Source organism: Prionailurus bengalensis, chromosome E1, assembly GCF_016509475.1.
Source record: "Prionailurus bengalensis isolate Pbe53 chromosome E1, Fcat_Pben_1.1_paternal_pri, whole genome shotgun sequence".
Classification (NCBI taxonomy): Eukaryota; Metazoa; Chordata; class Mammalia; order Carnivora; family Felidae; genus Prionailurus; species Prionailurus bengalensis.
In genome coordinates, this window is record NC_057347.1 from 39,769,012 (window position 1) to 39,796,072 (window position 27,061).

The 27,061-nt window shown below is 50.4% G+C and overlaps 5 pseudogenes; all 5 read left to right on the top strand.

Annotated features, from left to right (window-relative positions):
- Positions 1–577: 577 nt before the first annotated feature.
- LOC122485554 lies at positions 578–2,384 on the top strand (annotated as a pseudogene).
- Positions 2,385–4,482: 2,098 nt separating this feature from the next.
- On the top strand, positions 4,483–6,527 carry LOC122485553 (annotated as a pseudogene).
- A 2,327-nt stretch (positions 6,528–8,854) lies between these two features.
- LOC122485555 lies at positions 8,855–10,661 on the top strand (annotated as a pseudogene).
- A 2,337-nt stretch (positions 10,662–12,998) lies between these two features.
- LOC122485551 lies at positions 12,999–14,805 on the top strand (annotated as a pseudogene).
- Positions 14,806–17,551: 2,746 nt separating this feature from the next.
- Positions 17,552–18,943, top strand: LOC122485552 (annotated as a pseudogene).
- The last annotated feature ends 8,118 nt before the right edge of the window (positions 18,944–27,061 follow it).

Sequence of the window (27,061 nt, forward strand, 5' to 3'; positions counted from 1 at the left end):
ATTGAGGTGCAGAGCTGGTAGGCAGAAGTTGTCCCAAACACACCAGTACCCAAGAGATAGGTTTGGTGGCTTCAGACGTCTTGGGCAGACTATGGTTGTCACCCTTCACTCCACTATGTTCTTAATTAGCCGGGCGGATGGAGAAAATCATTGGAAGAAACAGAAGGAGATGGTGGAATATGAATGGGGGGATGAGGAGAGGAGTAGGGCGAAAAGGAGAAGGGAGGGAGGAAGAAAGGAAGCACAGAAGGCAGGGGGGAGGGGGGAAGAGAGGGAGAAAGGGAAGAGAAGAAAGAAAGAAACTAAAGACTGAAGGGAAGGAAGGGAGGAAAGAAGGCACGGTGCGAGGAAGGGGTGGACAGGCATGCAGGGAGGAAGGGAGAAAGGCAGAAAAAGAAAGACAGCCTGACAGAAAAAGGAAAGAGCAACCATAAATAAAGATGTAATGAGCTACGTGAGGACACTGACGAGGCTAGCTAACAAGGTTAGGACTAGAGTGCCCAACTCACCTGGTTTTGCCCATACTGCCCCCGCCTTTATGCCCCTGAAAGCCCCCCCCCCCTCCGGTGAAAGCATTCGACCCCAGGAAACTCAGGGGTCCTGTTCAACAAGGACGTATATTGACTGATGCTTGCTTAGTCCCAGAGTACTGCTGCTGCTTCTCCCCACCTGCTTTGCTTCTGCCTTGCCATGTGGCAGAGAAAACCCCAGACATCGGCTACGCAAGGCTCTTTGATTGAACTGGGATACGCAGGTGGGGTTGGGTGCTACAGGAGACAGATATGCCTGTGGGCGTCTTGAATCCGGCTTCTGTGGGGAAACGGAACTGGGCTCAGGGATCTACCACATTTGTCCCAGTGAACATAGCAGCATCATGCCCCTCACCTCAGAGATCCTCGCAATCCACATACAGTCTAAGGGCAAAGCCTGGGGAGGGAACACTGCTGTGAGCCTAGCCACCCCAGCAGAACGTGATCACACGATGGATGCCATGATCACTGAAACAAGAACGATGCTGCTGATGTGCCCACCTTCCTCTCATTGGAAAATGTTGCTGTGAGTTATTGTCCAATAGGAAACCATTAGACACTTATTTTGTAACGATTCCTAACATTTAGGAAACAGCTTCCTCGTGTATGATTCCCCCAGTGACTACGGAAAACGATGTAAACACCAACAAGGAAAGTCCTGCCCATTGGCCTAACCTTCGGGGGTCCAGCGCATAAAAGCCCCAGAAGCGGAGGAGGCACCAGAATCTGACAACCTCACCTCCGGACAGGCCCTGCCCACCCTCCACCCCTGACACCATGACCCACTCGTGCTGGTCCTCTTGCTGCCAGCCTACGTGCTGCAGGACCACCTGCTGCCGCACCACCTGCTGCCAGCCCAGCGGCTGTGGGTCCAGCTGCTGCCAGCCTTGCTGCCGCCCAGCTTGCTGTCACACCACCTGCTGCCGGACCACCTGCTGCCAGCCCAGCTGCTGTGGGTGTAGCGGCTGTGGACACAACTGCGGTGGGTCTAGCGGCTGTGGTTCCAGCTGCTGCCAGCCTTGCTGCTGCCCAGCTTGCTGTCACACCACCTGCTGCCGGACCACCTGCTGCCAGCCCAGCTGCTGTGGGTCCAGCGGCTGTGGACACAACTGCGGTGGGTCTAGCGGCTGTGGGTCGAGCTGCTGCCAGCCTTGCTGCTGCCCAACTTGCTGTCATACCACCTGCTGCCGGACCACCTGCTGCCAGCCCAGCTGTTGTGGGTCCAGCGGCTGTGGACAAAACTGATGTGGGTCCCGCTGCTGCCAGCCAGGTTGCTGAACCCCCGTGTACTGCACGAGAACCTGCTACCACCCCACCTGCTGCTGCCTGCCTGCCTGGGTGCCTAGCCCAGGGCTCTGGATCCTGCTGCCAGCCTTCCTGCTGCTGACTGCCTCGCCAAGAACCACCATCTGACTTGCCGCTTGGGAATTGGTCACCGCCAAGCGTTGCGGAAAGCCAGCCCGCAATCCCCAACATCTCGGTTAGTCGCCTGCCTGTCTACCGTCTTGTGAATCGGCCTGATGAAGTTGTGGACCGCTTCTCCCTGATTCGCTTCTTCTTTCCTTCCTCTGGGTCATGTGCCAGCTTCACCCATCCTGATACAGAGTTAGGATCTCTGTTTGGTCTCCATAGTCAAGAACTGTATCCCGTCCCTCTGAATCCGTCAGCGAAACAACTCCTCAGGAATGACCTACACCTCGTGGAAACTGCTGAAAGCCCACACGGGTGTGTTTCCTTTCTCGGTGTACTCACGAAGCTTGTACGCCTCTTGCTGCCTGTCATGTTCCCTTTCAATGTCTCCCTAGACGCGGGGAGTCTCCCCTGTACCTCTTAATAAATCCTAAGCGTTTGGAATCCCGTATTGTCTTTGTGTTTTTGTACCCTGTTTCCCATGCGAGGTTTTGTACGTCCATTTGACATCACATGCAGTGTCCGTGTGGAGCCATACACAGTCCTCCACGAGTCATCGTGCGCATTTTCAGCTGAGGAGATTTCACAGTGGAATGTCCCACAGCTGACATGGACACACTCGGATCCAAGACTGTGGTTCGGGCGCTTGCTTGAAGCGCACTTACGTTCAGATCTCCAGACGTGGTAGCGCACACCCTTAGTCTCAGCGCCGGCAAGATGTCCATCCGAGGCCTTCTTTGACCGCAGAAGTGTTATTCTCCTGTACAGGCGGGCCATCACTGGCACTAAGTTGTAGACATCAGTGTCCTACAGCTCAGCCACAGCGGCCGTATGTGAGGACAGCGGGACCTGCCCTTTAGAGCCCTGGGGAACACAGGATGCTCCTGTTGCCTTGGGTGGCATCCAGCCCCTCAGCACTCTTCTGCCTCACATACAGGTGAGCCTGCGGTGTCCTCGTGAGCAGCAGAGGCAGCTGAACACGCTTGTGTTTGGGTCGTGCAAATCACATTCTTGCTTGGCCTCCTCGTCCCCAGGACCGACTGGTATAGTAAAATGGCATCATGTGATTTTCTGCCAACCCTATGTATCTCCCCTCCCGTAAGGCAGTTTGTCATCGTGATCAAAATGTTGCCCAGAGAGTTGACGAAGCATGGTGTCGGGGCCAGAGAGATCGTGCAATGGGCATGTAGGACTTTGAGTAATCCATGAGCTCTGAACCATCTAAGGAAACAGGATAAGCTCTGGTATATTGTGGAGGAAGTGTGAGCAACCGAGGGGGGAAAAAACGATGCCTCCTCCGGGGGGGTGAGGAGAATGTGAGGAAGAAAAAAGAGACAACGACGTGGGCATTCCTAGGAGTCGAGGACGAAGGCTGGTGCTCCTGGTCCAGAGCCACTGGTGCCGCCTCAGCACTCAGGGCCGTGAGGCCGATTCAGGCTCTGAGAGGAATAGGAGACAGGGCCCCGGGTCACTTCCTGGGAGCAGTGGAGGGACCTCTGATGAGCTTCGAAGGCCCCTATCCAGGACACATGCCACCACTGGAGACTAGGTACCCAGGATGCTCTGGAGAGACTGCCAAGGCCAAACGTGCCTACCGCTGCTGGTTCTCAAGAGCGCCATGTGGGCAAAATGAGATGAAAACCTGACACGACCCATGTTTCCGAATATTTGCTGGATGTTGACTAAATCCTTCCTGAGCATTCCCTTTAATTCGTGGAGGGATTTGCAAAGTAGGTATTAAGGTTCCCATTGTAGAGGTGAGGAAATTGAGACTGAGTGGGGTAAAGGAATGTCAGACTTTGGTTTTCCAGAAGCTCCTCTTAAGTAAAGAGTCCAGGAATGTGGATTCTTTGGGGAGGTCATATCACACTGGTCCGAGTGTGGGGAAGTGTCACAGGGAAGAAACACTTTGAGGCCCGCATCACAGTTTGCAACCAAAGCTTTAACCTGAAAGGTATCTCAGAAACGGAACAACTCCAAACACGCACGCGCGCGCACGCACGCACGCTCACACACACACGCTCACACACACACACACACACACACACACACACACACACAGGTTGAGATTCTCTTATTTCAGCCATGAGGGAGCTGGAGTCTTTATAACCCCACTCTCCGGAAGCAAGGGTTGAGTGTGTTTTCTCCGTGTGGCATGCTCAGGCAGCCTGACATTCTGCTGCGTGTGAAAAGGGCTCTTAGGCATTGAGGTGCAGAGCTGGTAGGCAGAAGTTGTCCCAAACACACCAGTACCCAAGAGATAGGTTTGGTGGCTTCAGACGTCTTGGGCAGACTATGGTTGTCACCCTTCACTCCACTATGTTCTTAATTAGCCGGGCGGATGGAGAAAATCATTGGAAGAAACAGAAGGAGATGGTGGAATATGAATGGGGGGATGAGGAGAGGAGTAGGGCGAAAAGGAGAAGGGAGGGAGGAAGAAAGGAAGCACAGAAGGCAGGGGGGAGGGGGGAAGAGAGGGAGAAAGGGAAGAGAAGAAAGAAAGAAACTAAAGACTGAAGGGAAGGAAGGGAGGAAAGAAGGCACGGTGCGAGGAAGGGGTGGACAGGCATGCAGGGAGGAAGGGAGAAAGGCAGAAAAAGAAAGACAGCCTGACAGAAAAAGGAAAGAGCAACCATAAATAAAGATGTAATGAGCTACGTGAGGACACTGACGAGGCTAGCTAACAAGGTTAGGACTAGAGTGCCCAACTCACCTGGTTTTGCCCATACTGCCCCCGCCTTTATGCCCCTGAAAGCCCCCCCCCCTCCGGTGAAAGCATTCGACCCCAGGAAACTCAGGGGTCCTGTTCAACAAGGACGTATATTGACTGATGCTTGCTTAGTCCCAGAGTACTGCTGCTGCTTCTCCCCACCTGCTTTGCTTCTGCCTTGCCATGTGGCAGAGAAAACCCCAGACATCGGCTACGCAAGGCTCTTTGATTGAACTGGGATACGCAGGTGGGGTTGGGTGCTACAGGAGACAGATATGCCTGTGGGCGTCTTGAATCCGGCTTCTGTGGGGAAACGGAACTGGGCTCAGGGATCTACCACATTTGTCCCAGTGAACATAGCAGCATCATGCCCCTCACCTCAGAGATCCTCGCAATCCACATACAGTCTAAGGGCAAAGCCTGGGGAGGGAACACTGCTGTGAGCCTAGCCACCCCAGCAGAACGTGATCACACGATGGATGCCATGATCACTGAAACAAGAACGATGCTGCTGATGTGCCCACCTTCCTCTCATTGGAAAATGTTGCTGTGAGTTATTGTCCAATAGGAAACCATTAGACACTTATTTTGTAACGATTCCTAACATTTAGGAAACAGCTTCCTCGTGTATGATTCCCCCAGTGACTACGGAAAACGATGTAAACACCAACAAGGAAAGTCCTGCCCATTGGCCTAACCTTCGGGGGTCCAGCGCATAAAAGCCCCAGAAGCGGAGGAGGCACCAGAATCTGACAACCTCACCTCCGGACAGGCCCTGCCCACCCTCCACCCCTGACACCATGACCCACTCGTGCTGGTCCTCTTGCTGCCAGCCTACGTGCTGCAGGACCACCTGCTGCCGCACCACCTGCTGCCAGCCCAGCGGCTGTGGGTCCAGCTGCTGCCAGCCTTGCTGCCGCCCAGCTTGCTGTCACACCACCTGCTGCCGGACCACCTGCTGCCAGCCCAGCTGCTGTGGGTGTAGCGGCTGTGGACACAACTGCGGTGGGTCTAGCGGCTGTGGTTCCAGCTGCTGCCAGCCTTGCTGCTGCCCAGCTTGCTGTCACACCACCTGCTGCCGGACCACCTGCTGCCAGCCCAGCTGCTGTGGGTCCAGCGGCTGTGGACACAACTGCGGTGGGTCTAGCGGCTGTGGGTCGAGCTGCTGCCAGCCTTGCTGCTGCCCAACTTGCTGTCATACCACCTGCTGCCGGACCACCTGCTGCCAGCCCAGCTGTTGTGGGTCCAGCGGCTGTGGACAAAACTGATGTGGGTCCCGCTGCTGCCAGCCAGGTTGCTGAACCCCCGTGTACTGCACGAGAACCTGCTACCACCCCACCTGCTGCTGCCTGCCTGCCTGGGTGCCTAGCCCAGGGCTCTGGATCCTGCTGCCAGCCTTCCTGCTGCTGACTGCCTCGCCAAGAACCACCATCTGACTTGCCGCTTGGGAATTGGTCACCGCCAAGCGTTGCGGAAAGCCAGCCCGCAATCCCCAACATCTCGGTTAGTCGCCTGCCTGTCTACCGTCTTGTGAATCGGCCTGATGAAGTTGTGGACCGCTTCTCCCTGATTCGCTTCTTCTTTCCTTCCTCTGGGTCATGTGCCAGCTTCACCCATCCTGATACAGAGTTAGGATCTCTGTTTGGTCTCCATAGTCAAGAACTGTATCCCGTCCCTCTGAATCCGTCAGCGAAACAACTCCTCAGGAATGACCTACACCTCGTGGAAACTGCTGAAAGCCCACACGGGTGTGTTTCCTTTCTCGGTGTACTCACGAAGCTTGTACGCCTCTTGCTGCCTGTCATGTTCCCTTTCAATGTCTCCCTAGACGCGGGGAGTCTCCCCTGTACCTCTTAATAAATCCTAAGCGTTTGGAATCCCGTATTGTCTTTGTGTTTTTGTACCCTGTTTCCCATGCGAGGTTTTGTACGTCCATTTGACATCACATGCAGTGTCCGTGTGGAGCCATACACAGTCCTCCACGAGTCATCGTGCGCATTTTCAGCTGAGGAGATTTCACAGTGGAATGTCCCACAGCTGACATGGACACACTCGGATCCAAGACTGTGGTTCGGGCGCTTGCTTGAAGCGCACTTACGTTCAGATCTCCAGACGTGGTAGCGCACACCCTTAGTCTCAGCGCCGGCAAGATGTCCATCCGAGGCCTTCTTTGACCGCAGAAGTGTTATTCTCCTGTACAGGCGGGCCATCACTGGCACTAAGTTGTAGACATCAGTGTCCTACAGCTCAGCCACAGCGGCCGTATGTGAGGACAGCGGGACCTGCCCTTTAGAGCCCTGGGGAACACAGGATGCTCCTGTTGCCTTGGGTGGCATCCAGCCCCTCAGCACTCTTCTGCCTCACATACAGGTGAGCCTGCGGTGTCCTCGTGAGCAGCAGAGGCAGCTGAACACGCTTGTGTTTGGGTCGTGCAAATCACATTCTTGCTTGGCCTCCTCGTCCCCAGGACCGACTGGTATAGTAAAATGGCATCATGTGATTTTCTGCCAACCCTATGTATCTCCCCTCCCGTAAGGCAGTTTGTCATCGTGATCAAAATGTTGCCCAGAGAGTTGACGAAGCATGGTGTCGGGGCCAGAGAGATCGTGCAATGGGCATGTAGGACTTTGAGTAATCCATGAGCTCTGAACCATCTAAGGAAACAGGATAAGCTCTGGTATATTGTGGAGGAAGTGTGAGCAACCGAGGGGGGAAAAAACGATGCCTCCTCCGGGGGGGTGAGGAGAATGTGAGGAAGAAAAAAGAGACAACGACGTGGGCATTCCTAGGAGTCGAGGACGAAGGCTGGTGCTCCTGGTCCAGAGCCACTGGTGCCGCCTCAGCACTCAGGGCCGTGAGGCCGATTCAGGCTCTGAGAGGAATAGGAGACAGGGCCCCGGGTCACTTCCTGGGAGCAGTGGAGGGACCTCTGATGAGCTTCGAAGGCCCCTATCCAGGACACATGCCACCACTGGAGACTAGGTACCCAGGATGCTCTGGAGAGACTGCCAAGGCCAAACGTGCCTACCGCTGCTGGTTCTCAAGAGCGCCATGTGGGCAAAATGAGATGAAAACCTGACACGACCCATGTTTCCGAATATTTGCTGGATGTTGACTAAATCCTTCCTGAGCATTCCCTTTAATTCGTGGAGGGATTTGCAAAGTAGGTATTAAGGTTCCCATTGTAGAGGTGAGGAAATTGAGACTGAGTGGGGTAAAGGAATGTCAGACTTTGGTTTTCCAGAAGCTCCTCTTAAGTAAAGAGTCCAGGAATGTGGATTCTTTGGGGAGGTCATATCACACTGGTCCGAGTGTGGGGAAGTGTCACAGGGAAGAAACACTTTGAGGCCCGCATCACAGTTTGCAACCAAAGCTTTAACCTGAAAGGTATCTCAGAAACGGAACAACTCCAAACACGCACGCGCGCGCGCACGCACGCTCACACACACACACACACACACACACACACACACACACACACACAGGTTGAGATTCTCTTATTTCAGCCATGAGGGAGCTGGAGTCTTTATAACCCCACTCTCCGGAAGCAAGGGTTGAGTGTGTTTTCTCCGTGTGGCATGCTCAGGCAGCCTGACATTCTGCTGCGTGTGAAAAGGGCTCTTAGGCATTGAGGTGCAGAGCTGGTAGGCAGAAGTTGTCCCAAACACACCAGTACCCAAGAGATAGGTTTGGTGGCTTCAGACGTCTTGGGCAGACTATGGTTGTCACCCTTCACTCCACTATGTTCTTAATTAGCCGGGCGGATGGAGAAAATCATTGGAAGAAACAGAAGGAGATGGTGGAATATGAATGGGGGGATGAGGAGAGGAGTAGGGCGAAAAGGAGAAGGGAGGGAGGAAGAAAGGAAGCACAGAAGGCAGGGGGGAGGGGGGAAGAGAGGGAGAAAGGGAAGAGAAGAAAGAAAGAAACTAAAGACTGAAGGGAAGGAAGGGAGGAAAGAAGGCACGGTGCGAGGAAGGGGTGGACAGGCATGCAGGGAGGAAGGGAGAAAGGCAGAAAAAGAAAGACAGCCTGACAGAAAAAGGAAAGAGCAACCATAAATAAAGATGTAATGAGCTACGTGAGGACACTGACGAGGCTAGCTAACAAGGTTAGGACTAGAGTGCCCAACTCACCTGGTTTTGCCCATACTGCCCCCGCCTTTATGCCCCTGAAAGCCCCCCCCCCCTCCGGTGAAAGCATTCGACCCCAGGAAACTCAGGGGTCCTGTTCAACAAGGACGTATATTGACTGATGCTTGCTTAGTCCCAGAGTACTGCTGCTGCTTCTCCCCACCTGCTTTGCTTCTGCCTTGCCATGTGGCAGAGAAAACCCCAGACATCGGCTACGCAAGGCTCTTTGATTGAACTGGGATACGCAGGTGGGGTTGGGTGCTACAGGAGACAGATATGCCTGTGGGCGTCTTGAATCCGGCTTCTGTGGGGAAACGGAACTGGGCTCAGGGATCTACCACATTTGTCCCAGTGAACATAGCAGCATCATGCCCCTCACCTCAGAGATCCTCGCAATCCACATACAGTCTAAGGGCAAAGCCTGGGGAGGGAACACTGCTGTGAGCCTAGCCACCCCAGCAGAACGTGATCACACGATGGATGCCATGATCACTGAAACAAGAACGATGCTGCTGATGTGCCCACCTTCCTCTCATTGGAAAATGTTGCTGTGAGTTATTGTCCAATAGGAAACCATTAGACACTTATTTTGTAACGATTCCTAACATTTAGGAAACAGCTTCCTCGTGTATGATTCCCCCAGTGACTACGGAAAACGATGTAAACACCAACAAGGAAAGTCCTGCCCATTGGCCTAACCTTCGGGGGTCCAGCGCATAAAAGCCCCAGAAGCGGAGGAGGCACCAGAATCTGACAACCTCACCTCCGGACAGGCCCTGCCCACCCTCCACCCCTGACACCATGACCCACTCGTGCTGGTCCTCTTGCTGCCAGCCTACGTGCTGCAGGACCACCTGCTGCCGCACCACCTGCTGCCAGCCCAGCGGCTGTGGGTCCAGCTGCTGCCAGCCTTGCTGCCGCCCAGCTTGCTGTCACACCACCTGCTGCCGGACCACCTGCTGCCAGCCCAGCTGCTGTGGGTGTAGCGGCTGTGGACACAACTGCGGTGGGTCTAGCGGCTGTGGTTCCAGCTGCTGCCAGCCTTGCTGCTGCCCAGCTTGCTGTCACACCACCTGCTGCCGGACCACCTGCTGCCAGCCCAGCTGCTGTGGGTCCAGCGGCTGTGGACACAACTGCGGTGGGTCTAGCGGCTGTGGGTCGAGCTGCTGCCAGCCTTGCTGCTGCCCAACTTGCTGTCATACCACCTGCTGCCGGACCACCTGCTGCCAGCCCAGCTGTTGTGGGTCCAGCGGCTGTGGACAAAACTGATGTGGGTCCCGCTGCTGCCAGCCAGGTTGCTGAACCCCCGTGTACTGCACGAGAACCTGCTACCACCCCACCTGCTGCTGCCTGCCTGCCTGGGTGCCTAGCCCAGGGCTCTGGATCCTGCTGCCAGCCTTCCTGCTGCTGACTGCCTCGCCAAGAACCACCATCTGACTTGCCGCTTGGGAATTGGTCACCGCCAAGCGTTGCGGAAAGCCAGCCCGCAATCCCCAACATCTCGGTTAGTCGCCTGCCTGTCTACCGTCTTGTGAATCGGCCTGATGAAGTTGTGGACCGCTTCTCCCTGATTCGCTTCTTCTTTCCTTCCTCTGGGTCATGTGCCAGCTTCACCCATCCTGATACAGAGTTAGGATCTCTGTTTGGTCTCCATAGTCAAGAACTGTATCCCGTCCCTCTGAATCCGTCAGCGAAACAACTCCTCAGGAATGACCTACACCTCGTGGAAACTGCTGAAAGCCCACACGGGTGTGTTTCCTTTCTCGGTGTACTCACGAAGCTTGTACGCCTCTTGCTGCCTGTCATGTTCCCTTTCAATGTCTCCCTAGACGCGGGGAGTCTCCCCTGTACCTCTTAATAAATCCTAAGCGTTTGGAATCCCGTATTGTCTTTGTGTTTTTGTACCCTGTTTCCCATGCGAGGTTTTGTACGTCCATTTGACATCACATGCAGTGTCCGTGTGGAGCCATACACAGTCCTCCACGAGTCATCGTGCGCATTTTCAGCTGAGGAGATTTCACAGTGGAATGTCCCACAGCTGACATGGACACACTCGGATCCAAGACTGTGGTTCGGGCGCTTGCTTGAAGCGCACTTACGTTCAGATCTCCAGACGTGGTAGCGCACACCCTTAGTCTCAGCGCCGGCAAGATGTCCATCCGAGGCCTTCTTTGACCGCAGAAGTGTTATTCTCCTGTACAGGCGGGCCATCACTGGCACTAAGTTGTAGACATCAGTGTCCTACAGCTCAGCCACAGCGGCCGTATGTGAGGACAGCGGGACCTGCCCTTTAGAGCCCTGGGGAACACAGGATGCTCCTGTTGCCTTGGGTGGCATCCAGCCCCTCAGCACTCTTCTGCCTCACATACAGGTGAGCCTGCGGTGTCCTCGTGAGCAGCAGAGGCAGCTGAACACGCTTGTGTTTGGGTCGTGCAAATCACATTCTTGCTTGGCCTCCTCGTCCCCAGGACCGACTGGTATAGTAAAATGGCATCATGTGATTTTCTGCCAACCCTATGTATCTCCCCTCCCGTAAGGCAGTTTGTCATCGTGATCAAAATGTTGCCCAGAGAGTTGACGAAGCATGGTGTCGGGGCCAGAGAGATCGTGCAATGGGCATGTAGGACTTTGAGTAATCCATGAGCTCTGAACCATCTAAGGAAACAGGATAAGCTCTGGTATATTGTGGAGGAAGTGTGAGCAACCGAGGGGGGAAAAAACGATGCCTCCTCCGGGGGGGTGAGGAGAATGTGAGGAAGAAAAAAGAGACAACGACGTGGGCATTCCTAGGAGTCGAGGACGAAGGCTGGTGCTCCTGGTCCAGAGCCACTGGTGCCGCCTCAGCACTCAGGGCCGTGAGGCCGATTCAGGCTCTGAGAGGAATAGGAGACAGGGCCCCGGGTCACTTCCTGGGAGCAGTGGAGGGACCTCTGATGAGCTTCGAAGGCCCCTATCCAGGACACATGCCACCACTGGAGACTAGGTACCCAGGATGCTCTGGAGAGACTGCCAAGGCCAAACGTGCCTACCGCTGCTGGTTCTCAAGAGCGCCATGTGGGCAAAATGAGATGAAAACCTGACACGACCCATGTTTCCGAATATTTGCTGGATGTTGACTAAATCCTTCCTGAGCATTCCCTTTAATTCGTGGAGGGATTTGCAAAGTAGGTATTAAGGTTCCCATTGTAGAGGTGAGGAAATTGAGACTGAGTGGGGTAAAGGAATGTCAGACTTTGGTTTTCCAGAAGCTCCTCTTAAGTAAAGAGTCCAGGAATGTGGATTCTTTGGGGAGGTCATATCACACTGGTCCGAGTGTGGGGAAGTGTCACAGGGAAGAAACACTTTGAGGCCCGCATCACAGTTTGCAACCAAAGCTTTAACCTGAAAGGTATCTCAGAAACGGAACAACTCCAAACACGCACGCGCGCGCGCACGCACGCTCACACACACACGCTCACACACACACACACACACACACACACACACACACACACAGGTTGAGATTCTCTTATTTCAGCCATGAGGGAGCTGGAGTCTTTATAACCCCACTCTCCGGAAGCAAGGGTTGAGTGTGTTTTCTCCGTGTGGCATGCTCAGGCAGCCTGACATTCTGCTGCGTGTGAAAAGGGCTCTTAGGCATTGAGGTGCAGAGCTGGTAGGCAGAAGTTGTCCCAAACACACCAGTACCCAAGAGATAGGTTTGGTGGCTTCAGACGTCTTGGGCAGACTATGGTTGTCACCCTTCACTCCACTATGTTCTTAATTAGCCGGGCGGATGGAGAAAATCATTGGAAGAAACAGAAGGAGATGGTGGAATATGAATGGGGGGATGAGGAGAGGAGTAGGGCGAAAAGGAGAAGGGAGGGAGGAAGAAAGGAAGCACAGAAGGCAGGGGGGAGGGGGGAAGAGAGGGAGAAAGGGAAGAGAAGAAAGAAAGAAACTAAAGACTGAAGGGAAGGAAGGGAGGAAAGAAGGCACGGTGCGAGGAAGGGGTGGACAGGCATGCAGGGAGGAAGGGAGAAAGGCAGAAAAAGAAAGACAGCCTGACAGAAAAAGGAAAGAGCAACCATAAATAAAGATGTAATGAGCTACGTGAGGACACTGACGAGGCTAGCTAACAAGGTTAGGACTAGAGTGCCCAACTCACCTGGTTTTGCCCATACTGCCCCCGCCTTTATGCCCCTGAAAGCCCCCCCCCCCTCCGGTGAAAGCATTCGACCCCAGGAAACTCAGGGGTCCTGTTCAACAAGGACGTATATTGACTGATGCTTGCTTAGTCCCAGAGTACTGCTGCTGCTTCTCCCCACCTGCTTTGCTTCTGCCTTGCCATGTGGCAGAGAAAACCCCAGACATCGGCTACGCAAGGCTCTTTGATTGAACTGGGATACGCAGGTGGGGTTGGGTGCTACAGGAGACAGATATGCCTGTGGGCGTCTTGAATCCGGCTTCTGTGGGGAAACGGAACTGGGCTCAGGGATCTACCACATTTGTCCCAGTGAACATAGCAGCATCATGCCCCTCACCTCAGAGATCCTCGCAATCCACATACAGTCTAAGGGCAAAGCCTGGGGAGGGAACACTGCTGTGAGCCTAGCCACCCCAGCAGAACGTGATCACACGATGGATGCCATGATCACTGAAACAAGAACGATGCTGCTGATGTGCCCACCTTCCTCTCATTGGAAAATGTTGCTGTGAGTTATTGTCCAATAGGAAACCATTAGACACTTATTTTGTAACGATTCCTAACATTTAGGAAACAGCTTCCTCGTGTATGATTCCCCCAGTGACTACGGAAAACGATGTAAACACCAACAAGGAAAGTCCTGCCCATTGGCCTAACCTTCGGGGGTCCAGCGCATAAAAGCCCCAGAAGCGGAGGAGGCACCAGAATCTGACAACCTCACCTCCGGACAGGCCCTGCCCACCCTCCACCCCTGACACCATGACCCACTCGTGCTGGTCCTCTTGCTGCCAGCCTACGTGCTGCAGGACCACCTGCTGCCGCACCACCTGCTGCCAGCCCAGCGGCTGTGGGTCCAGCTGCTGCCAGCCTTGCTGCCGCCCAGCTTGCTGTCACACCACCTGCTGCCGGACCACCTGCTGCCAGCCCAGCTGCTGTGGGTGTAGCGGCTGTGGACACAACTGCGGTGGGTCTAGCGGCTGTGGTTCCAGCTGCTGCCAGCCTTGCTGCTGCCCAGCTTGCTGTCACACCACCTGCTGCCGGACCACCTGCTGCCAGCCCAGCTGCTGTGGGTCCAGCGGCTGTGGACACAACTGCGGTGGGTCTAGCGGCTGTGGGTCGAGCTGCTGCCAGCCTTGCTGCTGCCCAACTTGCTGTCATACCACCTGCTGCCGGACCACCTGCTGCCAGCCCAGCTGTTGTGGGTCCAGCGGCTGTGGACAAAACTGATGTGGGTCCCGCTGCTGCCAGCCAGGTTGCTGAACCCCCGTGTACTGCACGAGAACCTGCTACCACCCCACCTGCTGCTGCCTGCCTGCCTGGGTGCCTAGCCCAGGGCTCTGGATCCTGCTGCCAGCCTTCCTGCTGCTGACTGCCTCGCCAAGAACCACCATCTGACTTGCCGCTTGGGAATTGGTCACCGCCAAGCGTTGCGGAAAGCCAGCCCGCAATCCCCAACATCTCGGTTAGTCGCCTGCCTGTCTACCGTCTTGTGAATCGGCCTGATGAAGTTGTGGACCGCTTCTCCCTGATTCGCTTCTTCTTTCCTTCCTCTGGGTCATGTGCCAGCTTCACCCATCCTGATACAGAGTTAGGATCTCTGTTTGGTCTCCATAGTCAAGAACTGTATCCCGTCCCTCTGAATCCGTCAGCGAAACAACTCCTCAGGAATGACCTACACCTCGTGGAAACTGCTGAAAGCCCACACGGGTGTGTTTCCTTTCTCGGTGTACTCACGAAGCTTGTACGCCTCTTGCTGCCTGTCATGTTCCCTTTCAATGTCTCCCTAGACGCGGGGAGTCTCCCCTGTACCTCTTAATAAATCCTAAGCGTTTGGAATCCCGTATTGTCTTTGTGTTTTTGTACCCTGTTTCCCATGCGAGGTTTTGTACGTCCATTTGACATCACATGCAGTGTCCGTGTGGAGCCATACACAGTCCTCCACGAGTCATCGTGCGCATTTTCAGCTGAGGAGATTTCACAGTGGAATGTCCCACAGCTGACATGGACACACTCGGATCCAAGACTGTGGTTCGGGCGCTTGCTTGAAGCGCACTTACGTTCAGATCTCCAGACGTGGTAGCGCACACCCTTAGTCTCAGCGCCGGCAAGATGTCCATCCGAGGCCTTCTTTGACCGCAGAAGTGTTATTCTCCTGTACAGGCGGGCCATCACTGGCACTAAGTTGTAGACATCAGTGTCCTACAGCTCAGCCACAGCGGCCGTATGTGAGGACAGCGGGACCTGCCCTTTAGAGCCCTGGGGAACACAGGATGCTCCTGTTGCCTTGGGTGGCATCCAGCCCCTCAGCACTCTTCTGCCTCACATACAGGTGAGCCTGCGGTGTCCTCGTGAGCAGCAGAGGCAGCTGAACACGCTTGTGTTTGGGTCGTGCAAATCACATTCTTGCTTGGCCTCCTCGTCCCCAGGACCGACTGGTATAGTAAAATGGCATCATGTGATTTTCTGCCAACCCTATGTATCTCCCCTCCCGTAAGGCAGTTTGTCATCGTGATCAAAATGTTGCCCAGAGAGTTGACGAAGCATGGTGTCGGGGCCAGAGAGATCGTGCAATGGGCATGTAGGACTTTGAGTAATCCATGAGCTCTGAACCATCTAAGGAAACAGGATAAGCTCTGGTATATTGTGGAGGAAGTGTGAGCAACCGAGGGGGGAAAAAACGATGCCTCCTCCGGGGGGGTGAGGAGAATGTGAGGAAGAAAAAAGAGACAACGACGTGGGCATTCCTAGGAGTCGAGGACGAAGGCTGGTGCTCCTGGTCCAGAGCCACTGGTGCCGCCTCAGCACTCAGGGCCGTGAGGCCGATTCAGGCTCTGAGAGGAATAGGAGACAGGGCCCCGGGTCACTTCCTGGGAGCAGTGGAGGGACCTCTGATGAGCTTCGAAGGCCCCTATCCAGGACACATGCCACCACTGGAGACTAGGTACCCAGGATGCTCTGGAGAGACTGCCAAGGCCAAACGTGCCTACCGCTGCTGGTTCTCAAGAGCGCCATGTGGGCAAAATGAGATGAAAACCTGACACGACCCATGTTTCCGAATATTTGCTGGATGTTGACTAAATCCTTCCTGAGCATTCCCTTTAATTCGTGGAGGGATTTGCAAAGTAGGTATTAAGGTTCCCATTGTAGAGGTGAGGAAATTGAGACTGAGTGGGGTAAAGGAATGTCAGACTTTGGTTTTCCAGAAGCTCCTCTTAAGTAAAGAGTCCAGGAATGTGGATTCTTTGGGGAGGTCATATCACACTGGTCCGAGTGTGGGGAAGTGTCACAGGGAAGAAACACTTTGAGGCCCGCATCACAGTTTGCAACCAAAGCTTTAACCTGAAAGGTATCTCAGAAACGGAACAACTCCAAACACGCACGCGCGCGCACGCACGCACGCTCACACACACACGCTCACACACACACACACACACACACACACACACAGGTTGAGATTCTCTTATTTCAGCCATGAGGGAGCTGGAGTCTTTATAACCCCACTCTCCGGAAGCAAGGGTTGAGTGTGTTTTCTCCGTGTGGCATGCTCAGGCAGCCTGACATTCTGCTGCGTGTGAAAAGGGCTCTTAGGCATTGAGGTGCAGAGCTGGTAGGCAGAAGTTGTCCCAAACACACCAGTACCCAAGAGATAGGTTTGGTGGCTTCAGACGTCTTGGGCAGACTATGGTTGTCACCCTTCACTCCACTATGTTCTTAATTAGCCGGGCGGATGGAGAAAATCATTGGAAGAAACAGAAGGAGATGGTGGAATATGAATGGGGGGATGAGGAGAGGAGTAGGGCGAAAAGGAGAAGGGAGGGAGGAAGAAAGGAAGCACAGAAGGCAGGGGGGAGGGGGGAAGAGAGGGAGAAAGGGAAGAGAAGAAAGAAAGAAACTAAAGACTGAAGGGAAGGAAGGGAGGAAAGAAGGCACGGTGCGAGGAAGGGGTGGACAGGCATGCAGGGAGGAAGGGAGAAAGGCAGAAAAAGAAAGACAGCCTGACAGAAAAAGGAAAGAGCAACCATAAATAAAGATGTAATGAGCTACGTGAGGACACTGACGAGGCTAGCTAACAAGGTTAGGACTAGAGTGCCCAACTCACCTGGTTTTGCCCATACTGCCCCCGCCTTTATGCCCCTGAAAGCCCCCCCCCCCTCCGGTGAAAGCATTCGACCCTAGGAAACTCAGGGGTCCTGTTCAACAAGGACGTATATTGACTGATGCTTGCTTAGTCCCAGAGTACTGCTGCTGCTTCTCCCCACCTGCTTTGCTTCTGCCTTGCCATGTGGCAGAGAAAACCCCAGACATCGGCTACGCAAGGCTCTTTGATTGAACTGGGATACGCAGGTGGGGTTGGGTGCTACAGGAGACAGATATGCCTGTGGGCGTCTTGAATCCGGCTTCTGTGGGGAAACGGAACTGGGCTCAGGGATCTACCACATTTGTCCCAGTGAACATAGCAGCATCATGCCCCTCACCTCAGAGATCCTCGCAATCCACATACAGTCTAAGGGCAAAGCCTGGGGAGGGAACACTGCTGTGAGCCTAGCCACCCCAGCAGAACGTGATCACACAATGGATGCCATGATCACTGAAACAAGAACGATGCTGCTGATGTGCCCACCTTCCTCTCATTGGAAAATGTTGCTGTGAGTTATTGTCCAATAGGAAACCATTAGACACTTATTTTGTAACGATTCCTAACATTTAGGAAACAGCTTCCTCGTGTATGATTCCCCCAGTGACTACGGAAAACGATGTAAACACCAACAAGGAAAGTCCTGCCCATTGGCCTAACCTTCGGGGGTCCAGCGCATAAAAGCCCCAGAAGCGGAGGAGGCACCAGAATCTGACAACCTCACCTCCGGACAGGCCCTGCCCACCCTCCACCCCTGACACCATGACCCACTCGTGCTGGTCCTCTTGCTGCCAGCCTACGTGCTGCAGGACCACCTGCTGCCGCACCACCTGCTGCCAGCCCAGCGGCTGTGGGTCCAGCTGCTGCCAGCCTTGCTGCCGCCCAGCTTGCTGTCACACCACCTGCTGCCGGACCACCTGCTGCCAGCCCAGCTGCTGTGGGTGTAGCGGCTGTGGACACAACTGCGGTGGGTCTAGCGGCTGTGGTTCCAGCTGCTGCCAGCCTTGCTGCTGCCCAGCTTGCTGTCACACCACCTGCTGCCGGACCACCTGCTGCCAGCCCAGCTGCTGTGGGTCCAGCGGCTGTGGACACAACTGCGGTGGGTCTAGCGGCTGTGGGTCGAGCTGCTGCCAGCCTTGCTGCTGCCCAACTTGCTGTCATACCACCTGCTGCCGGACCACCTGCTGCCAGCCCAGCTGTTGTGGGTCCAGCAGCTGTGGACAAAACTGATGTGGGTCCCGCTGCTGCCAGCCAGGTTGCTGAACCCCCGTGTACTGCACGAGAACCTGCTACCACCCCACCTGCTGCTGCCTGCCTGCCTGGGTGCCTAGCCCAGGGCTCTGGATCCTGCTGCCAGCCTTCCTGCTGCTGACTGCCTCGCCAAGAACCACCATCTGACTTGCCGCTTGGGAATTGGTCACCGCCAAGCGTTGCGGAAAGCCAGCCCGCAATCCCCAACATCTCGGTTAGTCGCCTGCCTGTCTACCGTCTTGTGAATCGGCCTGATGAAGTTGTGGACCGCTTCTCCCTGATTCGCTTCTTCTTTCCTTCCTCTGGGTCATGTGCCAGCTTCACCCATCCTGATACAGAGTTAGGATCTCTGTTTGGTCTCCATAGTCAAGAACTGTATCCCGTCCCTCTGAATCCGTCAGCGAAACAACTCCTCAGGAATGACCTACACCTCGTGGAAACTGCTGAAAGCCCACACGGGTGTGTTTCCTTTCTCGGTGTACTCACGAAGCTTGTACGCCTCTTGCTGCCTGTCATGTTCCCTTTCAATATCTCCCTAGACGCGGGGAGTCTCCCCTGTACCTCTTAATAAATCCTAAGCGTTTGGAATCCCGTATTGTCTTTGTGTTTTTGTACCCTGTTTCCCATGCGAGGTTTTGTACGTCCATTTGACATCACATGCAGTGTCCGTGTGGAGCCATACACAGTCCTCCACAAGTCATCGTGCGCATTTTCAGCTGAGGAGATTTCACAGTGGAATGTCCCACAGCTGACATGGACACACTCGGATCCAAGACTGTGGTTCGGGCGCTTGCTTGAAGCGCACTTACGTTCAGATCTCCAGACGTGGTAGCGCACACCCTTAGTCTCAGCGCCGGCAAGATGTCCATCCGAGGCCTTCTTTGACCGCAGAAGTGTTATTCTCCTGTACAGGCGGGCCATCACTGGCACTAAGTTGTAGACATCAGTGTCCTACAGCTCAGCCACAGCGGCCGTATGTGAGGACAGCGGGACCTGCCCTTTAGAGCCCTGGGGAACACGGGATGCTCCTGTTGCCTTGGGTGGCATCCAGCCCCTCAGCACTCTTCTGCCTCACATACAGGTGAGCCTGCGGTGTCCTCGTGAGCAGCAGAGGCAGCTGAACACGCTTGTGTTTGGGTCGTGCAAATCACATTCTTGTTTGGCCTCCTCGTCCCTAGGATCTAATGGTATAGTAAAATGGCATCATGTGATTTTCTACCAAACCTATTTTTCTTCCCTCCCTTAAGGCAGTTTGTCAGTTCTTCATAAATCTGGACCACTGGTTATCCAGGAAGTATATTTATTGATGTTTTCTGAGTCTCAGTATACTCTGTGGTTTCTATCTTCCTCTTTGATTCTGCTTTCACATTTGGAAAAGATGTTGTCAGACATCCTCCACTCATATGTCTTTGATTCAAATGGGATACCAAGATGGACTAGGGTGGTACAAGAGACAGATCACTGTGAAAGGGTTGAATCAGGCTTTTGTGAAGAAACAGACTTAGTCTCAGGCATGATTTTAATTTTTTACTGTGAACATATCAACATCATCCCTCACTTCAGCAACATCCCAATCTGTGTTCAACCTATGGAGCAACCTGGGGATATCTACTGACCTCACCTACCAACCACACCCCAGGCCAGTAGGAATAATATCACATGATGAAATTATTGTAGCAAGAGTGTTGCTCTTGATGTGACCACCTTGCTTTTATCTGGGTATTTATTTTCTTTCCTTCTCTCTTCTTTTTTTTTTTTTATCATAGGCATTGTGCCCAACATGGAGCCCAATGTAGGTCTTGAGCTCATCTTCCTGAGATTAACACCTTAGCTCGGATCAAGAGTTGGACATTTATCCAATTAAGCCAACCCATAACCCTATAACTGAAAATTTTTCTGTGAGTCATTCTCAAATAGGAAACACATTAAACACTTATTTTCTGTAAATCATAACATTTAGGGAACAGCTTCCTCATTTTTTCCACACCTCCCCCAGTGATCTTCGAAATCAATGTAAACAATAACAACAACAAGAAAAGCCGTTCCCATGATCCAAACTTCAGGGGTCTAGGGCACAAAAGCCTCAGAACAGGAAGGGGCACTAGAATCTGAGAAACTTGCCTCTGAACAGGACCTGCCCACCCTCTACCCCTGACACCATGATCCACTCATGTTCCTTCTCTTGCTCCCAGCCTACCTTCTGCAGGACCACCTGCTGTGGATCCAGTGGCTGTGGGTCCAGCTGCTGCCAGCCTTGCTGCTGCCCCAGTTGCTGCTGTACAGCTTGCTCCCAGCCAGATTGCTCTATCCCTGTGTACTGCAAGAGAACCTACTACCACCCCCACGTGCTCCTGCCTGCCTGGGTGCCTAGCTCAAGGTTGTGCATTCAGCTGTTGTCAGCCTACTGCTGCCAACCTGCTACCACAGCCCCTGCTGCAGGACTACCTGCTGCTGCACTGTGTGTGTGTCCAGCTCTTTTTAGCCTTCCTGCTGCTGATCGACTTGTTGTAGACCCACCACTGTCCAAAGATATATTTCTAGACCAGTTTACCAAAGTTGCTGTTCCTGTAAGAACTTTCTCCCTAAACTTTACTGGGAACACATGCTTATTCTTCACTTTCATCATCTTTTACTGCAATGCTTGTGATTCTATTAAGGGAATGAAGTCTACTTAAATTTGATCTTATTCTTATTTTCTCTTGATCACTGTAAGAATTGCTGATCTCCATCTGGTCAACTCCAGATGCTGGTCAACATCTGTTGATTCATAGTTTCAGCCTTGGAAAAGTGACCATCACTTTTCACTTCTATGGCATTTAAATTGTCTTTTTATTTTATTTTTTGTTTACATTTTATTTAGTTAACATATAGTGAAATATTGGTTTCAAGAATAGAATTCAGTGATTCACCACTTGCATACAACATCCAGTGCCCATCACAGCAAGTGCCCTCCTTAATACCTGTTACCCATCAAGCCTATCTCCCTCCTGCCTCCCTCTGTCAGACCATAGTTTGTTCTCTATCAGTAAGAGTCTCTTGTGGTTTATTTCTCTCTCTCTCTTCTCTTTTTTACCCTCCTCAATGTTCATGTGTTTTATTTCTTAAATTCCACATATGAGTGAAATTATATGGTATTTGTCTTCCTCTGAATATTTCACTTAGCAGAGTACATTCTAGATCCATCTACATCATTGCAAATGGCAAGATTTCATTCTTTTTGGTGGCTGAGAAATATTCTATTGTATATATATACCACATCTTCTTTATCCATTCATCAATCGATGGACATTTGGGTTCTCTCCATAGTTTGGCTATTGCTGATAATGCTGCTATAAACATTAGGGTGCATGTACCCCTTCAAATTTGTATTTTTGTGTCCTTTGGGTAAATACCTAATAGTGCACTTGCTGGGTCATAGGGTAGTTCTATGTTCAGTTTTTTAAGGAACCTCCATACTATTTTCCAGAATGGCAGCATCAGTTTGCATTCCCACAAACACCTGTTGTTTCTTGTGTTGTTAAGTCTAGCCATTCTGACAGGTGTGAGGTAATATCTCATTGTGGTTTTGATTTGTATTTCCCTAATGGTGAGTAATGTTGAGCATCTTTTCATGTGTCTGTTAGCCATCTGGATGTCTTTTTTTTTTTTTTGAGAGACAGAGACAGAGACAGAGAGACAGAGAGATGGAGCACAAGCAGGAGACGGGCAGAGAGAGAGGGAGACACAGAATCCGAAGCAGGCTCTAGGCTCTGAGCTATCAGCACAGAGCCCAACGTGGGCCTCAAACTCATAAACCGCGAGATCATGACCCGAGCTGAAGTCAGTAGCTTAACTGACTGAGCCACCCTAGCACCCCAGATGTCTTTTTTAGAAAAGTGTCTCTTCATGTTTTCTTCCCATTTCTTATCTGGATTATTTGCTTTTTGGTGTTGAGTTTGCTAAATTCTTTATGGATTTTGGATACTAACCCTTTATCAGATATATCATTTGCAAATATAGTCTCCATTCTGTAGTCTGCCTTTTAGTTTTGTTGGTTGCTTCCTTCACTGTGCAGAAGGTTTTTATCTTGATGAAGTCCCAATAGTTCGTGTTTGCTTTTGTTTCTCTTGCCTTTGGTAACGTGTCTAGTAAGAAATTGCTCTGACTGAGGTCACAGAGGTTGCTGCCTGTGTTCTCCTCTAGGATTTTGATGGTTTCCTATATCATAGGCCAGTATCCCTGATGAACATGGATGCAAAAATTCTCAACAAGATACTAGAGAATCTAGTTCAATAGTACATTAAAAGAATTATTCACCATGATCAAGTGGGATTTGTTCCTTGTTTGCAGGACTGGTTCAGTATTCACAAATCAATGTGACACACCACATTAGTAAAAGAAAGGATAAGAATCATAAGAATCATCTATCATCGATAGATGCATAAAAAAGCATTTGACAAAATACATCCATTCTTTTTTTTTTTTTTTAATTTTTTTTCAACGTTTATTTATTTTTGGGACAGAGAGAGACAGAGTATTAATGAGGGAGGGGCAGAGAGAGAGGGAGACACAGAATCGGAAACAGGCTCCAGGCTCCGAGCCATCAGCCCAGAGCCCGATGCGGGGCTCGAACTCCCGGACCGCGAGATCGTGACCTGGCTGAAGTTGGACGCTTAACCGACTGCGCCACCCAGGCGCCCCGACATCCATTCTTTAAAAAACACTCAACAAAGTAGGGTTAGATGACACATACCTCAATGTCTTAAAGGCCGTATATAAACTACCCACAGCTAATACCATCCTAAGTGAGGAAAAACTGAGAGCCTTTCCCCTATGGTCAGAAACAAGACAAGGATGTCCACTCTCACCATTACTACTTAACATAGTGCTGGAAGTCTTAGCCTTAGAAATCAGACACAAAAAGAAATAAAAAGCATCCAAATCAGCAAGGAGGACATCAAACTTCCACTGTCACAGATGACATGATACTCTATGTAGAAAACACAAAAAACTCCACCAAAAAATTGCTAGAACTAATATGTGAATTCAGCAAAGTCACAAGATATAAAATCAACATGCAAAAATCTGTTTTATTTCTATATACCAATAAATAAGCAGCAGAAAAAGAAATAAAGGAATCGTTTCTATTTGCAATTGCACCAAAAACAATAAGATATCTAGGAATAAACCTAACCAAAGAGGTAAACAATCTGTATTCTGAAAACTATAGAACACTTATGAAAGAAATTGAGGACACAAAGAAATGGAAAAGCATTCACTGCTCACATACTGGAAAGACAAACACTGTTAAAATGTCTATACTACCAAAAGCAATCTACACATTTAATGCAATTCCTATCAAAATACCACCAGCATTTTTCAAGGAGCCAGAACAAACAATACAAAAATTTGTATGGAACCACAGAAGACCCTAAATAGCCAAAGAAATCCTGAAAAAGAAAAACAAAACTAGAAGCATCACTATTCCAGATTTCAAGCTATATTACAAAGTTGTAGTCATCAAGATAGTATGGCACTGGCACGAAAACAGACACATAATGCAACAGAATAGAAAACCTAGAAATGGACCCACAACTATATGGTCAACTAATCTTTGACAAAGCAGGAAAGAATATCCAATGGAAAAAAGACAGTCTCTTCAACAAAAAGTGTTGGGAAAACTGGATGAGGACATGCAGAAGAATGAAACTGGACCACTTTCTTACACCATACACAAAAATAAATTCAAAATGGATGAAAAACATAAATGTGAGACCAGAAACCATTAAACAATTTTTTTTAAGTTTGTTTTTGGTGGGGGGAGGGAAAGAGAGACAGAGAGAGAGAAAATGTGAGTGGGGAGGAGCAGAGAGAGAGGGAGAGAAACCCAAGCAGATTCCATGCTCTCAGGGCAGAGCCCAATGTGGGCTCAAACTCGCAAACCATGAGATCATGACGTGAGTCAAAATCAAGAGTTGGAGCTTAACCGACTGAGCCAGCCAGGTGCCCCTAACCAACCTCTTACATGTGTATATTTAGCTCTCCACAGTGATCATTATTGATCATCTTTTTAGATATATGCATTATATTTAGTAGCTTCTGCCAGGTTACTATACTCTTCACAATGACTGAATTTTCTTCTTTCCATTCTTTCCTAATAAAATCTGTATTATCCTGCATCCAATGTTTGTGTGTTTGTGTGTTTGTGTGCATTTCCTTTATGAATTCCTTTTTGAAGCTTTTCTTTGGGTTTCATTCTTTTGGGGGGGGGGGGTCATTCTATATTTAATATCTCATTCAGTTATCACTATAGTCCTACAAATTAGGCAGAGCCAAGATTATAATTCCATTATCATTCTCAGTTCAAGGATCAGGAAATTATTTGCCATACAGCTATTAATTGACATAAGCAAGTCCTTTTATTTCAGGTCAAAGATATTTTTATTTACCTTTCCGTAAGTAGAAATAACACTAGTGATGGGGCATGGGGAAGACGTACATTTTGAATTATTTCTCTAACAATGGAAATAAAACTACTTCAGTCTACAAAGACCTTCCTAAATATTCTTCCCACCTTTATGACCAGTAAAGACTGCCTTTAAGAGTTTTAGTTAATGAAGGGAGGCTTTACATCTCTGGGTTCTAATCTGCCACTAGTGCAATCTGTCACCAAAAGTAACCTGAGTATCATTGGCCCCAAAAGTGTTCCTGGCCTTATTCTTGACTAAAGGAGCCTCTTCTTTGATGTTATGGATTGGCATACTGGTATCATTTCATTCATCCTAACAGAAATTGGGATGAAGAATTACATTTGGAAAGAACACAAGCTCAGGCCACAATTCCTGGTCTCCCAAACTTTGAGGCAATTTGGTCTCCTCACCTGGACATTGTTAACAGAAGATAAGTTTGTAGAGGCCTGAGAACTGAAGTACCCTGCAATATGCATATAACCCTTTTATCCCATCGTAATATTTGAGCTGTAAATGGAAAGAGAACAATTTATTGTGTTCTATGAGATAAAGACACATAAGCTAAAGGAAATCAAAATCAGAATTTTCAGGAAAAAGAGGAAAAAAGAGAAATGAAAAAAAGGAGAAGAAAGGATGTGCTATTCAAACCCAAGATGGACATTAAGTTAGTTCCCAAGTGGAAGAAACCTGGATTTTTGTATTAAAAGCTGAATAATAAAGACAATAGCTAAGGCACCCAGCAGTACAAGGGTTAATATGGCTCTGTACAGAAAATAAGCAATTTTGATTATAACCATCTTCTTTTTTTTTTTTTAATTTTTTTTTTCAACGTTTATTTATTTTTGGGACAGAGAGAGACAGAGCATGAACGGGGGGGGGGGGGGGGGGGGGGTCAGAGAGAGAGGGAGACACAGAATCGGAAACAGGCTCCAGGCTCCGAGCCATCAGCCCAGAGCCCGACGCGGGGCTCGAACTCACGGACCGCAAGATCGTGACCTGGCTGAAGTCGGACGCTTAACCGACTGCGCCACCCAGGCGCCCCTATAACCATCTTCTTAAGAGATATAAAAATTCTTTGGATTAGTTAACACACTAGATGTGACAGAGAGTGTGATCTTCCTAGAGGGTGTATTGAATATTTTGCCAGATTACTAAACTTTACAATGTGGAGAATGGATGGGAAGAATTAGTAACATTTCCTGAGGGCCTACCACACACTGGCTACTGAGATAGATGCTTTATCTGCACTATCTTTCATTCTCACACAACCCTGAAAAATGGGTATTATTGCCCCCCATATTAGAGCTGAGGAAATCAGTGTTGAATAATGTAACTTGTAGGAAATTTCATGAACATCAAAACCATCTTGGCTTCAAAAACAAAGCTTTTCTGTGGGGTACAGATGAAATCATAAAGATATAAATCAGTGGAACCCAATTCAGAGTCCAGAAAGAGACACACACTTATTATGCATTGATTTTTGAAGAAAGGTGCCAAGTTTATATGCACAGCAAGTGTGATCTTTTAAACAAATGGTGCTGGAACAATTAAACATCCACGGGCAAAAAAAAAAAAAAAAAAAAAGAATTTCAACCTGTAGTTTGTATCATATACAAAAGCCTATTCAAATGGATTGTAGACCTAAATTTAAAGCCCCAAACTACAAAACTTCTGGATAGAAACAGGAAAAAATTCTGTAGAGCTTCTAGCTTCCACCCCCACCCCATTAAGGAGCCTGCTTTTGTCATGCCACTTGTAAGATGCTTCTAGTTTGCATTATCCATTTGCTGTACTAAGATCCCTCAACAATTGTGCAACTATTCATCTCCAATTTTATCTTCAACTGTAAGTTCTTTATCATGGAAGAGAAGATGATAGATCTTGATTATGAGAATTAGAATCATATAGAAGAGTATTCAAATTCCGGTTCTGCTACTCACTAGCTATGTGTTTTGGGGAAAATATAGACTATGTTTATGCCCCTTTATGAAAGTTTCTCCTGTATTTTGTGTCATCTGTCCTTTATGTATCTTTCTTTTTCCCACTTCCACCTTAAATAGTATGTCCACCCATGGATTAGTCTGGAATCATTTCTTTCTCTTTTTTCCCCTCCTTTATTTTTTTAACATTTTTTAATGTTTGTTTTTGAGAGAGAGAGAGACAGAGACAGAGTTGAGCGGTGGAGGGGCAGAGAGAGGGAGACACAGAATCTGAAGCAGTTCCAGGCTCTGAGCTGTCAGCACAGAGCCCAATGCAG